The sequence below is a fragment of the Leucopleurus acutus genome (assembly GCF_964270905.1).
Source record: "Leucopleurus acutus genome assembly, chromosome: 3".
Classification (NCBI taxonomy): domain Eukaryota; kingdom Metazoa; phylum Chordata; class Mammalia; order Artiodactyla; family Delphinidae; genus Leucopleurus; species Leucopleurus acutus.
Genome location: NC_139145.1, coordinates 21008424 through 21026859, shown reverse-complemented (window position 1 = coordinate 21026859; position 18436 = coordinate 21008424). Strand labels below are relative to the sequence as shown.

At 56.3% G+C, this 18436-nt stretch overlaps 1 long non-coding RNA gene across 1 annotated transcript in view; it reads right to left on the bottom strand.

Annotated features, from left to right (window-relative positions):
* LOC309960009 overlaps positions 1–18436 on the bottom strand; it is an 84793-nt gene that overhangs the window by 4837 nt on the left and 61520 nt on the right. Inside the window, exon 3 of the long non-coding RNA XR_014326109.1 lies at positions 15712–15823. This is a non-coding gene — a long non-coding RNA (uncharacterized lncRNA). The remainder of the gene's footprint in view (positions 1–15711; positions 15824–18436) is intronic.

The window sequence follows — 18436 nt, the reverse complement described above, 5'->3', positions numbered from 1 at the left end:
TTGTCCACGTGAGCTGTGGTTATGGTGTGTGAGCTTCCTGAAGCCGCAGACCACCTCCCCTCTGGGCCCCAGCACCTGGCGCAGTACCCAGCACTCAGTAGGTGCTCAGTAAAATCTCCTCCTCATCTGATGCCCTGCCGTGTCCTACCGATAACTGACAATAATGCCTATTGTTTACCGAGCATATACCATAAGCCCGGCTCTGGTACTGTCTCCCATCCTCATGTGATGGACCCAGGTCACAGAGGTTGTGTGACTTTCCTGAGGTCACAGCTCTGGAACTGGAACCCCACTGGTTCTTGTGCCTAAATGAGTCTCCTTTCCTTCCCACTCACCTCTTCTAGGTCAGACCACCATCATTTCCTCACCCTGTCCTGTCACTAAAGACTTCCCATGACTCCTTGTGGCCCACTAGACAAAATCTAAACCCCTGAGCATGGCATCGAAACTCTGTGACATCTGGCTTCTTCCCTCTTTGCAGCCTCTCCTCTAGTCTCTGAGCATCACCTCAGTTTCCAGCCTACTGTACCTTCATTTACTTGTAGGCTCTGCACATGCTTTGCCCTCTGCCTAGAACACCCTTCCCCTACTTTTCCTCCTGTGAACTCCTACACATCTCTCAACATCCAAGATCAAGGGTTACCTTCCATTCTAGTCAGATGAGACAAGCAGCAAACGAATTGGACACAAAATTGAGAGCTCTACGAGGGAAGGACCTGTGTCATCATAGTATCCCCAATGCTTAACCCATAATCAGTGCTCAGTCAACATTTGTTGAATGAATAAATGAATACTCTCTATATTCTTGTTGACTAAACAGAGAAATGGCAAAAGAATACAAGGCCACAGTATGCAGGGCTGGAGGTGGAAGGGAAGAGACTGAGGCCAGGAAGGCCAAGGACGTGGTGGAGTAGAGTGACAAGTACTTCAGGGGCTGCTCTGCAGCAGAGCCACGCTCTTGGCAGAGGGAGTGTTTGTGAGAGACAGAGGAAGGAAAGTGATGGTGTGAGGGAGGCTCTGAAAGTGTGTGTGTGCACGCACACGCGCATGTGAGAAGGCGGTGGGGATGTATGCGGGGGAGCGTGCGTGTGTGAGTGTGCTGCATTTGTGAATCAGTCTGTGAGAGTGGTGCTGAGGAAGTATGTGAAGGAGCGCGTGTACGTGGCTTGTGGGTCTGTGGCGGAGAGCCCGTGCGTTCTATTTGTGCATGGGGGTCTGCGTGAGAAGGCGAGGGTGTGGGCCACGAAGGCTGTGCTGGAGGTTGTGCATGTCTGCGGGGCGAGGGGGTGGGGACAGTGATTGAGAAAGACAACAAGGAGGGGACACCTGAGGGGGGTGTGAGGGAGAAACCATAAGTGTGCGGGCGTGGAGGGTGTCGTGAGCACGTGCAGGAGGAGACGGTGTGACCGTGAGTGTGCACGACGTGGAGGGTAAGGTAGGATGTCAGGGCGCTGCTGAGGGTGTGGCTGCATGGCCTCGGCCACGGGCCGGGAGCCAGAGGTGGGGGCTGGCCCTGGGCCCAGGGTGGGGGGCTCTGACCAAGCAGAAGGTTCCTCAGAGTTCTCCCTGGAGCCACGGGCGCCAGATCACCACGTCCCCAGGTAGAGAGGTCGAGCAGGAGGCCCAGATGTGTGTGTGCGCCTCACATTTTGTCCACAGCAAAACCTCTGGGCATTTGTCTTTGTCTGTGTCCGGGTGTGCACGCCTGTGCTTGTGTGCGTGCTGCCGGCTGTGTGTCTGTGCCTGTCTTTGTCTCTGTATGTATCTGGGCCTTTGTCTCAGTGTGTGTGGCGGTTGGTCTAGGCTTGCCCACAAGACTGTGTCTGGGGTTGTGTGTGTCTATGTGTATCTGTGCCTGTGGGGCACCGGGCGTCCTTGATCTGTGCATGTCTAGGTAGGGCTGCGAGCATCCCCCTGGACCGCCTGTTTGTATCTCTGTCTGTGTGGCCTTAGTGTGAGTGGGAGAACGTTGTGCTTTGGAGACTGTGGATCTAGGTCTCGGTGTATCTTTACACACTGTATCTCGGTGTGTGCTTGTGCATCTGCATGTGAGAGTCTGCCATGCGTTGTAGCATGGAAATGCTTATGTGTGTCTGTGGAAGGTGCGTTTGTGAGACCAAGGATCTCCGTGTGTCTCTGCCTGTGTGTATGTGTGTGTTGGGTGTGAGGGGTTTGTCACAGACTGGTGAGCAAGTTAATCTCAGACTCCGTGACACGTGGAATAAAATCACGCTCCCGTAATGGAAGAGAACCAACTCTTCACCCTGTGCCCTGGGGGAGCCAGTGGGGGCCAGGGCCAGGCTTAGGCCCCTATGCAGGGCCCCCTGTGGCCTCAGCACCCTACCCCCACCTCTCCTCTGCCACACCAGGCTCATTCTGCCTCCAGAGTGCCCCGGTGCCCACTGCTGGCTGGGCTAGGCTCCAGGACATGTGACGGAGCCTTAGAGGCCTGTCCTGGGCCCCCCAGCCCCACCCACTGCTGAGGAGGGCCCTGCCCCAGATGGGAGGGCAGGTGCAGGAAGGAATCTTTGGGCCCCTCCTCCTCCCGGAGGGGAGAGATGAGCTGCAGGCCCGACCTGGATCTTCCATCTCTCAGCAACAAGATTCCTGGTGAGCAGGCTGCGAGGCTTGGCAGGGCGCCTGCCGGAGACCCGCCCTCACCCGCCAGGACGCCTGGGTCCCCAGGGCCGGGCAGCAGCGGGTTCCCTGGGGAGCTAGGAGGGCCCCAGAACTTCAGGCTACAGCTGCCCGGGACTATGGGAAAGCCAGACCCTTCCAGGCTCCCACCCCCAACCACAGACGGCTCCTCAGGCCCCCAGGCAAACCTCCACCCTTCTTCTGGCCTCTCCCCAGCCTCGGCCTTTGCTTCAGAAAACAGACCAGCCACCCAGCACCACCCATCCCTACCTGAGCCTCAGCGCACACCCAGCCTGAGTTCAAGACCTCACCTCTGGGTTTGAGGGCTCTCATGGCCAGGACTGTGCTGCTTATCTCAGAATGGGGCTTCTGAGGACAGGGCCATGTGTCCTGCAGCTGTGAAATCCCTCTTGGTCTTAGCACTCCTTCCTGACTGAGCAGTCAGGCATCAGGAGAGGATTTCAAACCCAAGGCTGGGGACACTGAGGCAGTGAAGCTCTCTGCCCTGCCTACTGTTATGAATCAGAGGCCAAATCCAGTAGTCTAGACACACAAGTTCTTAATTCTGTCCAGCGGCAGTGGCTGCAACTTGTTCTTCCCCATAGGGGGTGCAATTTCGGGTGGGGGGAGGCATCAGTTGGAGGGAGAGGGGAATGGGCAGGTGGACCCCCCTCAACCCTCAGACTTGGATGAGCAGCCGGAGAGCAGGTTTGGTAAGAGATTAAGGTCGAGGAGAAGAGAACCCAGACGCTCCAAGATTTATGACCTCATTCTTCTCCCTTAATTCCCCTCCAAGCCCCCCAGCCCTAGCCTGGTCGCTCCAGGGTCATGCTGTGGCCCCAGGCCAATGTCAAGGCCTTAACCCATCCATCAGCTGTTGCCAGGGAGTTTCCACCCCAATGGGTCCCAAAGGGAGGAGATCAACTGACACTACGGGCCCAGACTGACGGGGAAGGGGCATGGCCCTAAAGAGGTGGCCAACAGCCCCCTGCCCCCTCCCAGGATGTAGGGGCTCACAACCTCCAGGGCAGAAGCTAGGCTGGTGGGTGGGGTCCAGGAGGAGGTGACCTCCAGCTCTGGCACCACTCCCAGCCCCGCCCTTCCAACAGGCCAGGAGACCTGGGATCCCACGGGGCCCTACAGCTTACAGGGTGTGTGGCCTTGGGCCCTTGCTGCTCCTCTCCAGGCCTCAGCCTCCCCACCACACAATGCAGGAAGTGGTCTGGATACCCCAGGTATCCCCCCTTCAGCTCCGCTCCCTCAGTACTAAGCCCTGCCCTCTCTCCAGTCCAGGGGTGTCACCTAGAATCTGGGCCAGATGGGGTGAGGCTTTGGCAGTTAACTGGAGGAGCCCCTGAAGCCACCCAAGTCAGAGCTGAAGCATGTATGGTGCTCACTCCTCCACCGCACATCCATTTTCCAGAAGAGTGAAACCGAGGCCCTGAGAGAAGGTCGGGGTCTGCGCCAAGACCTGAGTGTTACTGGTGGGATGGTTAAGAGCACGGGCTCTGGGGACAGAAAGACTTAAGATTAAAATGTCAGCTGCAACAGAAACTTGTTACGTGAAGTCCCTTGCCTTCTCAGCCTCAGATTCCTCATCCATAAAATGGGCAATAGTGCCTCCCTCCTACGACTGCTGAGTTGAAATAAGAAAACGCATGTAAAGGGCTCAGCCAGTGTAGCAAACGCTTGGACAATGGTAACTATCATGACTGTGGGTAGTATTAACACAAAGCCAAGTGGCCGGGGGGAAGGGTAGGTGGGGCCCCGACCTGGCTTATCCTCCAGACCAGGAGGGCCAGCCGAATTCCTCAAAGCCCCCCAGCTGTCTCCCCTCTTCGTTAAAGGCCTCTCATTAGTGAGCCTGGGCACCTGCCCCCCCACATGTAATAAGCCTCATTAGTATCTTAGCCCCAAGCTCTGAGCCCAGAGTCTGTGCATGTGCACACGCGTGAGGGTTGGGGGCTGCGACAGGCCACCAGCCAGGAGACAGCATCCCCGCCAACCACACCCCCTGCCTGTCATCAGCAGGGCCCGTCACCACCCAGCTTGTCACCTGCCTGCCTCGCACCCGCACCACCTGTCACCCACCCAGCTCGTCACCCACCCAGCCCATCACCTGCACCACCTGTCACCCACCCAGCTTGTCACCCACCCAGCCCATCACCTGCACCACCTGTCACCCACCCAGCCTGTCACCGGAGCTGCCTGACAGGCCTCTGGGTGAGGGACAGGAGATGAGGAGGAGAAGACCACAGGGGTGTGGAGCTGGGGGCCCCAGAGACCCTGTAAGACCCCCACTTCAGCTCAGCATCCTGCAGCATCGCCATGGCAACGTCTCAGCCGCAACCACGTTCCCAAACATCCCCCCCGCCCTCCAGGCCCTGCTCTTAGCTGAGCTGAGGCTGAGAAGAGCCTTGACTGACAGCAGAATGGGACAGGAAGGAGCTGCTCATCAGCTGGCTGGCCTTGGCCATCCCTGCCCTCTCTGGACTTGGTTACTCCATCTGCAAAATGGAGGGGCTGGAACTGGGGAGGCCCCTGTACAGCGGGTCATCCCTTCCCAGCCTGGATTTGCTGAGCCAGTGGCCAGTTAACCTGTGAAGGCTGGTGGGGGCGGGGTACAAAAGGACAGGGGGTTCTGGGTTCTTCCACACTCCTTTGCCCTGGCCCAGCTCACACAGGCTGGGCCTCTGGCCCAAACTCACATAGCAAAAGAGGAGGAGCAGGCTGGAAGGCAGAGGGGCTCTGCCACAGGACTGCCAGCTGGAGATGATGCCACAGTGGGTGACCCAAGGCTGAGTGGGCCCCCACCTCCAAGCTGCATTATTTATAAAACCCAGAGCTCCTAGCCGAGCAACAGCTGCGGTGCCGCCCCTCCAGGGGGCACAGGCAGCGGTGGAAGGGTGGTGCCTCCCCGGGGGAGCCCCCTGGGGTCCCGGGCTCCCTCCACAGCTGGCTGGGGCAGGGGCTGAGGTGGGAAAGGGGCGGCTGCGCCATCCTTCCCCTCCCAGCCCCCTCTCCTCTCCTCTCCTCCATGCAGGCAGGCGGCGATAGGATTACTTCTGCATGACTGCCCGCTCCACAAGGTTCCAGAGACCCTCCTGCCTGCAGCAATCTTTAAAATTCCTGTAGCCCGGCCTCTCTCCCTTTCTCCCCACAGTGAATGCTCCAGCTTCTACCGCAGCGTGCCCGCGGCCGCCACCACCACCGGCGAGCTGGCCGGGGCCCCAGGTCCCCGGAGCCACAGGCAAAGGTAGACCCATCCTCGGGGTGTCCCTCGGAACCCTCTGAGGCCCAGGCCCTGGCCCATCCCCTCCGGCCCCTGGTGCCCGTCCAGCCCCACAGGGCAAGGCTCAAGCTGGGGTCGGGCCTGCCAGCTGCGCCAAGGAGGACCGACACATACGTGCAAACACACCTGGTGGGTCCTGGCGTGCCTGGCCACATCCTCTGCTGCCAAAACCTGGATGTCCCCACCTCTGCTCTAACCGCCCCCTCCCTAACCTCACTAATCCTTGCTACCCCTGGGGTGGGCAGACACCTGGGCCAGGCCAGCGCCTGTGGCTCCCCAGGGCACAAGAAGCAGGCAAGAGATCGATCCACTGAATTTTTTAAGGCTCTAATGGAGCCTGCCTCCCCAGACTTGGGGCCTGGGACACAGGCGATCTCTCAGGGACCCCTCCCTCAGCATTGCAGTTGCTTCCTCTTTCAGCTCTAGGGGGTCGGGGCACCTTTCTAGGAGCCTTTCCCCCAACAAGAGAAGAGGCACGAGGGGCCCCTGGGAAAGAGATGGGATTGGGGGGCTGTGAGCAATACCCAGAGGCCCCCCCCAGTCTCCCCAGCCCTAATGCAGGCAGAAGCAGCTCAGCCTCTAAATCACTCCCCTCACGCTGCCCTCTGAGGCGGATTCTGTGCATCTGTAATTAGGGGGTGGAACAGATGGTGGAGATTCCATTTAAAATCATGCATCTAGTAAAGTAACCTTCACTGTTGGAACTGACTCCCAGGGAGACCAAGCCCCAAGCCCGGATCTGGGGGTGGGGTGGGGTGGGAGGGGAAGCATATCAAGCCAGCACCTTCTCCATCTTTTTTTCCTGAAGCTCCAGACCCAATGTCCCCCTCAGGTGAGCCCAAGAAGAGGGGGATTTGGCAAGCACCTGAGAATGTGCAGGCTGGGGGTAAATCCCTCTGCCCAGACCCCCCCACCCCCACCCATACACGACAGAGTCAGGGCATGGCTGGGTACTCAGAGTTCTTGGCTGACACACCAGGATGACCAGGTGCCAAGAGCCCCCAAAGAGGCCCCAAACCCCCACAGCCCAGGCCAGGGTGCCCAGAGCACAGGGTCTTGGGTGGGGCAGCTTTGAACCAGATGTACAGCCTCACTGTCCAGGAATGAAAGGCCTGGGGCAATGAGGGGGGATGGAGATGCCTCCCCAGGCAGAGGAGGCTCTGGGAAGTGGGGGAGGACCAGGCAGCCGAGAATGAGAGAGAGCACGGAAGAGTGGGCCAGTGTGTCTGCAAGGCTGAGGCTATCTGGGGGGAGTTTGGGGGAGGGAGGCTGGGGAGGACAAGGTGGGGTGGGGGAGCGGTGATGGAGAGCGCTGAGGAGGGAGGCTGTGCTGGAACGTGTGATGGTGGGAGTGCGGCTGCAGGGTGAGGTGTGGGCGCAGGGCGGAGCTGCTCTGAGGGGTGACTGGGCTGGGGCCCTGTGTGTCTGTGTATGAGTGCGGGACTGGTGTTTGGAGAGGGGTGGGGGCTGTCCCTGGGCCCTTGGATGGCTGAGGAAAGTACTGGAGCTGCAGCTTGCTGGGGAACACACAGAGGACTGCTTGTTTGCGGAGGTGCTGGGATCTGGGGGGGGGGGTGTGTGCGTGTGCGGGATGCACATGCACGTGCACGGCCTGGAAGGTACGAGAAGCTGAGGGGACATTACTGTTCAAAGATGCACCGTGTCTGTGTGTTTGAGGTAAATGGTGTGGCTACAGGGGTGTCCTCCTCTGCGTGGGTGTTGAGGCGGTGTGTGTACGTGTATGTTGCGGGGAGAGTTTGGAAAGGTGTAGGGGGCTGTATTGGTGTGTCTGGGGACGTGATGAGCTGCAGCGGAGGGAAACGCTGGGGCCGTCGGGAGAGTCTGTGGGTGTCTGGTTAGGTGCTGGGACTCTGAGAACCTGGGTGTGTGGAAGGTATTAGGGCTACAGTAGGGTCCTGGGTGTATCTGGGGAGGTGCTGGGACTGGAGGAAGAGTTGATCTGTTTCAGGATGTGGTAGAAGCCTTGTGTGTGTGTTGGGGTGTCTGGGGGTATATTGGGGGTCATAAACATCTGGGTTTTGGTTAAGTACTAGGGCTGTAATATGTGTTTGGGTGGGTAGGCATGTGGTGGTTGTGTGTTTGGGGGCGTGCTGGGGCTGTGTGTTTAGGGGTGCTGGAGCTGTGAGTGGGGAAGTGGTTGTGTATTTAGGAGGTACAAGGGGCTGGAGTTGGGCCCCTGTGCCCAGACAGGTGATGGGGCTGCAGGGTGAGGGCGGGTGCCCCTCTGAGGAGGTGAAGGGCAGAGTCCTGGCCTTTGCTCGGGCCCACCTGGGGGCTGCCTGCTAGAGCCCCTCTGCCGGTGGTGCCCGCCCACCCCCAGACCCCACGTCCAGGTGTCGAGACAGGCAGTCCATCTGTCTCTTCCTGTCCCCAGGCCGAAGGAGCAGTGCCGCCTCCTCGCTCCCTGGGGGGGCGGCAGCAGATCCCAGCCCACCCATCTGCCTTCAGATGGTCGAGGCAGGAGCCTCCACAAAGCTGCCTGGGGGGCATCCCTGTGTTTGAAGAGGCACGGGCTGGGGGGTGGGGGGAACTGCACAGCAAACAGTCCTCGTGGAGGCTGCTTTGAAAACCACTGACGCCAGGAGAGACCAAGAGGGAGGACAGGGGCGGGTTTGTCTGTCCTCGTACGTCGTGTGGGTCAGCGCCCAACTGTGTGCCTTGGAGCCCCTTCGCATGTGTTCATGCCGGTGGCCTCTGTTCACGCAGCATCCTTGCCTTGGAAAACAGCCCTCCAACCCAGGCTACGAGCTCACAGCCTCACACAGCTACCCCCTCATCCATGCACCCTGCTTACACTACACTCACACGCAAACATCTCCCACACCTTCACATCTGCAGAACACTGCACCCTGGTACACATGCCCCTCAGCCCCAGAGTCCCAGTCCTTCACATGTGTACGCCCATGACACACACCCGCACACTGCAAAGCCAGGTACAGCCACATGCACCTGTCACATATGCATGCCTCCACACAGACATACCCGACAAGTAGCTGTCACACCCACACCCACACACTCCACACACCTTGGGGAGTGGATCTTCCTGTCACACCCATATCCCACCTCATATGCACTCAGTCTCTCTCATACACATTGTAACAGACACTCATCATCCCTTATACCTGTACATACGTGCACATGTTTGTACACGTGCATACCCACTCTCACCAGCTCTCAGCTCTTTCACACCAGCCAGTTTCTCTGTGTCCAGGCCAGGCCCTGCAGGAAGGCTGCCACCGGCTGAAAGTGTCTCCTGCCTCCCTGCCCTGCCAGCTAGGTCAGAGTGGGGGGCATACCCCCCCACCATGGCTCTCTGGGAACCCTGATCTTCTCCTCCAGAGAGAAAGAGTCCTCTCTCTGCTCTGGGGTGTCTGCCACTGTTGTGTGAGAGTGTGACTGTGTATGTGTGTGTATCAACATGTTCTGAGAAGCCACGATGAGGCCTGTGTGTCACTGCCTGTATGGGTAAGAAAGCATAGGGACAGGTTCACCGGTTATGTTTGTGAGATTCAAGATGAGTGTGAGAGCAGAGACATGTATGCCACAAAATGTGTATTTGTGAGTGTGTGTGAGGCCAGGCCCCTGTGGACAGGCGTGAGTATGGGGGGGTGCACTTACACAAGGAGACACACAGTGAGTGTGAGTGGGGAGTGAGTGGGAAGTATTCTGGGATATTTTCTGAGACAAGGGGTATGTACATTTGTGAGTAGGGGTCAGGGCTAGGAGAGGCACCCTCCGCAACTCCCTCCCCCTACAAAGAGATCAGGGGAAAGGGGTCTCTGGGATCTGGGGGAGTGTGTGTGTGTGTGTGTGTGTGTGTGTGTGTGTCTTCCTCTCTCTCTTTCTCCCTGACCTCTTTAGCAGCTGGAAACTGAGCCGGGGGTGGAAGGAATGGAGACTTGGCTGGCCTGGGGGTTTGGGGAGGGAAGCAGGAGAAAACACCTTCCAGATTCTCATCAAATCCTTGTTTGTGGTTTGTAGCCTTCAGTCTCTCCTCTCTCTTTCTCTCAGTCTGGGTTTCCCCCTTTCTTTATCTCTTCCTGCCCCTCCCTCTCTACCCTGTATCTCTCCTTCTCCCATCTCAGTCACCTTGTCTCCCCCCTTGGATCTCCCTGTCTCCAAGTCTCTGTCTCTGCCTGTCTGTTACTCTCTCCCCAGGCCCTTCCATTTTTCTGACTCCTGTCTCTGCCAGCACCTCTGTATGTCCGTCTCTCCCAGTCCTGGTCCATCTGTCTGTCTCTCTCCGTCTGCCTGTGCGTGGGTGTCTCTGTCCATCTGCTCCGCCACCCATCTGTCTGGTTGTCTGTGCTAGTCCTTCTAAGGGTGCCCACTCGCTCACCAAGACACCCTCCCCCAGGTCAGCAAAGGCCTCTCCTGGCTCAGGGGGCGGGGAGGGGGTGCAGAGCTGCAGCTTCTGGAAGCTTCAATAGCAGCTGGCTGAGCTGGGAGTTCGGGGCCAGCCAGCTGCAGAAGTGGCCCCTCCCCTGGGCTCCCAAGCCAAGGACCTCAGAGCAGAGAGAGGAGAAAGCAGGGCCTCACTGCAGCTGAGTCTGTGTGTGCGCACGTAGGGGGAGGCAGGGGGCCTCACTATGCCTTCACTTCACCGTTCCCCCCAAAGCCAGGCCCTGTAGGAGAGGAAGCTTCAGTGCCCACCTCCCTCATCCCCTCACCAATGGAAGAGATGCTGGGGATCCAGGAGGGAAGGACTGGGGGATGCCAGGCCTTGGACGAAGCCATAGCTTCCTGTCAGATGGGTGGGAGGGGGGCTCCTTCCCTCCTCCCTCCCAGGCAGTCCCTGGGGATCCCTCCAGTGCTGGTCCCAGCTCCGGACATGAGGGGCCCCATAGGCAGTTCTCACCAGCTCCCACAGGGACCATTCCTACCTCCCAGCTGCCCCAGAGCCTCTGACCCACAGGGATAAGGCGGAGGGGGGTGGATCACAAGGGTGTCTCCTCCCTCCCCAAATGGAGGTTGGCTCTGGACATCTGGAGTTCGTGGCCCTGTCTACACCCTGGCCATCCTGAGAGGCCCCAGGCAGTCCACCTACCATTGCCAGCCCGGCACCACACACACACACACACACACTGCACCCCAGCACTCGTGGCCCACCACCGCCACTCCCTGGCCCAGCAACTCTGAGGGCTCAAGAGGAGCCCTACCGCGGAGACCTGCACCCTACACTGACTGGTGGCAGCCTCCAGCAGGGCCCCCGGCACAAAGCCAGCAGCTGGAGAAAGTACCCCACAACACTTCCCAGGAGGCTCTGTTCCTCCCTCTCTAAGAAGAGCTCACAGTCCAAATCCCACAATAGATGGGGAAACTGAGGAAGGGATGGGATGACACAGTCAGTCATTCTTCCTGAGACCCTGGGGTGGGATCATAAATAAGGAATAGGGAATGAAAAGGACGCCGCAGGGGCAGAATCTGGCTCCTTCCTGACCTGCTGCGGGCAAAGTCCATGTTGGCTGCACAGCCCTGCACAGCCCTACCGCTGGGCCAGGGCCAGGGGCTGGCTCCCTCCCTCTAGAGCTCTCCTTGCCCCTGGCTGGGCCCCCTCCCTCTCCTCACTTCTGAGCAGCCCTCCCTACCCTCTCCCTCCCAGCTCTGGCTCTCTCATCCTCAGCTCTTGGAAGCCTGACTCACTGTTTCCCCTCCTCTCTCCCCTCCCTCCCTCTCTCCCAGCAGCGGTGCCTCCCCCTCCCCTGGGGGGGCTCTGGCCACAAGGGTGCCCGCCTGCTCCTCTCCTCAAGCTCTGGCCCCCTCCGCACCCAGGAGGCCCCCTGCAGCTGTTCCAGCTCTCTAACTACAGAGAGGTGGACGGAAAGAGCCTAGGTCCCAGGCAAGCAAGGGGAGGGGGCCCCTCTAGACTGGATTTCCTCCTGTCAAACAAGGTGGGGGGCATCCAACCGGACGACACCCCTGGTGTCTCTAACAGTCCTAATGTTCCCCGCTTTTAAAAGCCCGGTGCCTCCTGACAGAGCGCCCACAACCTGTGGGGTGCTGTACCTGCCTCAGGCTCCGCCCCCAGGTCCAAAGAAGAGGTCGGCTCTGTTCCCAGACATTTGGGGAGTGGGGAGACGCTGCCCTGGGGCAGGAGCATTAGTCAAGTGACCCCTGGAATCCCCCTGTCTCCCCGTTCTCCCTCCTCCTGTGGGAGAGCTTCCTTCTCTCTCTCTCTCCCACCTGTCCTCCTCCCTTTTCCCAGAGACGTTTGCTTGTCTCTCCTTCAGATACTATCCTAGCAGCAATTGATCTTGGGTGAGAGGCTCTCAGTGCCCGCTCATTTTGGGCTGTGGGGTGGGGCGTGGCACATGCCTAGGCCTTCTTGGTCCCCTGGATGCCATCTCCAGGGGCTGTGATCCTGGCTCTTCTTGACCGTTTTCTCTCTCACCCCCTCATCACTGGCTTCTGTCACCATCTTTTCCTCTTTCCACCTCAAGTTGGGCTCTCTGGGTCTCTTTCCTCCCCACCTCCCCCTGCTCTCTCCCTGGGGGGCCCATCTGCTGACATTAGCAACAATGTTACTGTTGCTCCCCCCCTTCAGTTCCCAGCTCCACCCCATCCTGGCTTCCCCCTCCCCGGCTCTGTCCCAAGAGACCCAGGGGACCCAGAGGCAGAGCTGGGCTCCATCCCATAATGGTGAGTCTGCTTGACCTCACTAATCACACCAGAAGTGCCTGGGCATCTGGTATGAAGGCATGGCACCCTGTGGTCTTGGGTGGCTGGCCTGAGGCACAGAGCTCTGTATTCCACAAACCAAAAAAAAAAAAAAAAAAAAGAAGTTGACTTGGGGTGGGGCAGAGCAGAGAAGAGGGGAAGTGAGGGGGATCAGGTTTGCCTGGAGGAAGCCCCTGTCCAATGGGGAACAGAGGCAAGAGGAGGTAGTGGCTCGAGCCAGCGCTCCAGGCTGATTGAGAACAAGCAATGTCCCTCTGGGGCTCTGCCGGTCCAGATCAGCCCCCCCTAAAAAAAAGGTCTTCTGCCAGGGACAGTTTGCCCTCCAAGCCTCCAGCACAGCCACACCAAGCAGGTAAAGATCCCGCGTCTCTGTCTCTTAATCTCCTTTAGAATCCAAATCCATCCTCCCTACAGTACACCTCCACTTAGCTCAGCAGGGGGTTCCATAAGCCTCCCTGCCCCAATCTAACCAGTTGGAATGGGAGGGGACAAAGCCCCCCAGCTCCCAAGCCCCCTCACCAAAGGCCCCATCAAGGGCTGGGAAGCAATGCAAAACAATCCTGGAAACCACGCACCTTCAAACCGAGAAGCAACCCTGTCCATCCACAGCACCTGGGGGTGCTGGGGCTCCCTGCCCCCACGACCCTGTTCCAGACCCCCCAGCCCAGCAACAATAATAAACAGCAAGCTCTTTTTCTTTATGACACCAAATTCCTCCAAGCCGAACAGCTCCTTCCATCACTACCTCAGCCATAGATCACATTAAAAACTCACAGAGGGCAACTTAAACACATCACATTTGTTTCTCTCTATATTATTTCAATAGTAACGGCATTAAAAATGGATTTTACTACAGAAAATAAATATCAACACGTGGGCTGGGAGCCCAGGCAGGGGGAGAGAGCCCACCAGGAGAAGGTCCCTGAGGGCTTGGGCACAGCTTAGGCACTGACCAAGGAGGTGGCTGAGAGGACAGACTACACCTGGGCTGGGTGGGGTGTGGGGGGAATGCCTGGGGAGGGGGCAATGCCCGCCCACCTGGGCACCTGCCCCAATGCCAGACCAAGAGGGACAAGAGTCACTGGTTTGAACTGGACCCCCAAAGCTCATGCCCTCACTGATCTTTGCAACCTCTGGAGGGTAGGAGCTCTGGGGCAAGAAGTTCACTAGTCTCTAGAGGTTATTCCAACTATTGACACAGCAGAAGAAAAAAATGAATTCAACTTACTATCCAGTTTGATTTTCCATTACTATAAAAATATACATCTGCTCAAAGGAGGGAGATGGCAAGCTGCAGGCACATGCCACCTGGGGGGTCCCCCTGCAGCTCACCACCACAACCCAGCCTGCCCCTCCAGGCGGCAGGGGTGGGGGCTGTGTGTGGGTGGGGGACGGACCAACTGGTAATCTGTCACCTACAGCCCCAGCTCACACAGCCACACACACCGGACCACACGGAACAGGAACAAGCCAACAATAGCAACACCCCAAATGCTCCTGGCAGGACTCTGCCCAGGCCCGGGCGCATGCCCCCGCCCCGCCGGCGGCAGCAGCGGACGAAATGTGGCCACCCTGACCCGGAGGCAAACTTGTCCTCACACCCTGAGCTCTGCCCAGGGAACTGGGGCCAAGTCCCGCCTGACACCAACTGGTCCGGTGGGCAACGCCTGCCCAGCCAGACAGGCACAGGTCCCCCAAGGGTCCCTCCTTGTGCTCAGGGGCCAGGCTGGTGCAGCCTGGCCCTACCTCCCAGGGTGACGCCTGGGCCCAAATTCAGCTGGCCCTGCCAGTCAGGCACTGGAGCAGAACGGAGGGCACCAGGCTCAGCCCCGCCCAGCCCCAGGGCCCCCAAGCTAGGAGGGAGGGGGGACTCCCCACCCCTCCACATCTGGCCCTGGCCCCCAGGGTCTGCGGTAGAGAATTCCCGCCCCCGCTTCTCTCTCTCTCCCTCCTCCCTCTCAGTGCCCGCTGCCCGTCTCGGGGACGGCCCCAGCTCCCGCCTCCGGCCAGCAAGGCCCACATCCTTCCTCCCTCAGCTGGCCCCTTCGCCTGGCAGGAGGCTGGGGGGGTCAGGCTGCTGGGGAACCCCTCCAGCTCCCATCAGTCTTCATCCCCAGCCCCCAAACTCTGGGTTGCTGTCCCTTTTCCTGTAGAACAGGAAACAAGGTTATTTCCTAGACTCAGAGCCAGCCCTCTGCCCCTCTGGCTCTGCCTGGGGACCAGGACCCAGCAGGGGAATGCGCCCTTAGCCAGAAAGCAGAGGGATTCTGCAATTCACCCCCAGCTACCGGCCCAGGGGGCTGACAGCTGTCACTCAGCACCCCACCCCCTGGGGAAGAGGGGGCCGATTCAATCAGAGCCTCAGAGGAAACGCATTGATAGGCGATTATTTATTTATTTATGCAAAAGTGAGCCGACTTTGTTCACCAGGTAACCGGGCACGCGGCCCAACCCCTATGGCCCTGGCCGCCCCCAAATCCCTCCTCCGCCCCACACCCGCTCCGGGTCATTTGGTCCCCGCCTCTCAACTCCCAGAGCACCAGCAGAACCTTGGGATTTGGGGGTTGAAGGGGAGGGGCTCCTCCCTCCGCAGTCTCCCCCTTTCCCAGGGCCGTTCCTAAAATCCAGCCTTGTTCTCCGGTCCCACGGTCCCCCCCTTCACCCACCCCCGCCACACACTCAGCAAGCTGGAGAGCAAATTGCAGTTTTAAATCCAAAGGCGGAAGGAGGGGGAAGGAGGAGGGGGCGCGCGGCAGCGCGGGGCGCGCACCTCGCCCCCGAGCCGGGGGAGCCGCGGGGCGGCCAGGAAACCCGGGAACCCCCCCTCCCCGCGCCCCCTTCTCGTCCACCTCCTCCTCCCCCTTCCCGGCGCTGCCTGCCAGGCTTCGAGCCGAGCCCAGCCGAGCCTCGGGCCCCGGTGGAAACAAAGACCGATCGCACCGCGGGCACCGCAGCCACGGGGTCCGGCGGACCGGACCCGGGCGCGCGGAGGGGGCGCAGAGCACCCCCGGTGCGCTGCACAAAAGAGCCCGGCCGGCCGGTCCCCAGCGGGGGTCTAGGGCTGGGGATGAGGCGCCACTCACCGGAGTGCTGGGCTGCCGGCTCCGTTGGTCCGAGCCAGGCAAGGGGCTTTGGGGGGCGTCTGTCTTCCGGCCGCGGCAGCGACGCGGGCGCTCGGCAGCTTCGCCGCTCACCCTAAAATCGAGATCATATTTCCCTTTGAGTCCTAACACTATGATAATATCATCTCAGTTATGGTATAAAGCAGGTAACTGATTTGAGAAGGGTACTGAGTTTGAGGACATATTGACTGATTCATTCTACAAATACTTTACTAAGCGACTATGCTAAGGGCCTGGGATCCCATGAAACAAAATGCCAGCAGAAGTGAATCTCTTTAATGAAACAAAGTATGTGGAAGACAAATCATTAAATGCTTACTTACAGTAAAGCATGCAATGTATCCTGAAATAGGATATATAAATGACTATATGTCCAGGGCTTGCCCCAAGAGCAAGTCTTCTCTAAATGGATTCTTTTCTTTTCTCTTTCTTTACCTTGTCTTCCCCACTTATACCTCTACTCTCTGCTTCAGTGAAAGATATTTCTCCTTTCCACTTCTAGCTGAAAAAAAAACAAGTCTCAGGTGTCAATTTACTATGTAACTGTGGGTCCCTCTCTGTATTACAAAACAAGACTCAGGAGACAGTGAGTCCTGATATCATGACCTCCAAAAGGGTCACAAGGGATCTCTGAAAATTTCAATAGTTTTAGTGTCTTTTCTACATCTTTTCCAATGATTCAGGTATGGAGGTTTCTGTATCTTGGGCCTAGAATTCCTTCTACTGAGTGGTGAGTCGATGTGGTTTTAGTGCTTATATCCTATAAGTTCTTTTAATTAGTGTCTTATAGCCTCCCAAAGTGTTTATATATATATATATGACTGGCCACCATTTAAAATGAAAAAAATAATTTACATTGCTACTTATCCTCATTGAATTGCCCATTTAAGAAGCAGAACTACACTGTCAGAGTATCCACTTTTGTAATACCTTAGCCATAGTATTTTAACATATATAGTAGTTCTCAATATTTACAGTGTATTGGAAGCACCATAGTAGTCAGGGTACTCCAGAGAAACAGAACCAATAGGAGATATATAATAAATATAATGTAATATATGTAATTGCTTTAACATATGTAATTGATATTAAACATATTAAATATTAAATATATTGTATATGAAATATAAGCTGGAAGCTAGGAAATCCAGGGGTGTAGTTTTCAGAACTGACGTAAGCCACAGTCAGAGGGCAGGGGATCAGATCAAACACTCAGGCAGAGAGAGCAAATTCTCCTTTCCTCTGACTTTTTATTCTTTTGGGGCCCTCGAGATTGGATGAGGCCCACCTACACTGGGGAGGGAAATCTGCTTTACTCCATCTACCAATTCAAATGCTAATCTCATCTGGGAACAGACCCACCCAGAAATAATGTTTAGCAAAATATCTGTGTATCTCAGCATATAGTTGAATTGACACTTAAATATTAACCATTACATTCTGCAAACCTTAAAATATACCAGTGCCTCAGTCCAACCCCCAGAAATTCATATTTAATTGGTATAAATTACAGGCTGGGCTTTAAGATTATCAAAAGCTCCCCAGGAGATTTTAATGAATCACCAAAAGTTAAGAACCATTAACATCATAGAACATTTCTTTCTTGATGAGAAATCAAAATGCTTCTCACTTTTAGCGTTGATGCCCTGGGAGAGATATTATCTACCTCTGTAAGGTGCCTTCAGAGTATCCCACTGTACCCCATGTAGTCAGTATTTACAAACAGGCCACTGCAAACATGTGCCTCCAAGTCTGGTCAAAGTCAATCCAAATATTTTTCCCCAATATGGTAGTAGATGGGTAGAATTTCTTTTATGATCACCACGTTGTATATGGTAGGCATAATTATTCCCATGTAGAGGGTGAACTGAGATTCAGAGAAAAATAGGGGTGCATATTGCCACAAAGCTAGCAAATGTAAAAAATTAGGAAAAGGTCAAGTTTTCTGATCCGAGTTAAATAAGTAGTAGGTATCATTATTTTATTTATTCCACAGATACTACTGTCAGGGGTGAGTAGAATAAAAGCAAATGAATAAAAATGTAGTCAGCCTATGAACGGGAAGATTAGCTAGCATCCTTCACACAAAAGACCTGATACGTATTCGGCCACTAGAGAGGTTTAGTCAGCTGTATTTACAGTCCCATAAATGGAAAGAACCATCATGACAAAAGGAAATTCTATGAATCCAGGAAAAAACACATCAAATTAAATAAATAATTCACAGGCAGAGCGAAGATTACAGAGTTGGCTCTGATAACAAAGTATCTAAAATAAGTGGTGATGTGTTTCTCCAACCACACAGGCTGCCAGTCCAGGTGCAAAGGAAAATAAATAAAACTATTATAGATCTAGTAAGAGTTAAACAGACAATAAAAACCAACAATGGCGATGAATTTTAAGTTGGTGATTCTTTGAACAATCTTCAAAAGATTTCATTTGCTCTGTTAACGCAATGTCAAGTCCATTTTAGAAATAAAAGAACATTTTTCTGCTTGCTAGAGTTTAGACATAAATCCTCAAACTGTATTAAATCAAGATGCTTCTAGAATCATAGCGCTAAAGATCATCAAGGATTATTAAAGAACTATAGTCACTCCCTCATTTTACAGGTGAGAAAACCAAGGTAGTAAATGACTGTGTGATGGCCTTAAAGTCCACATGATTCCCATCAGTGGCCAAAACA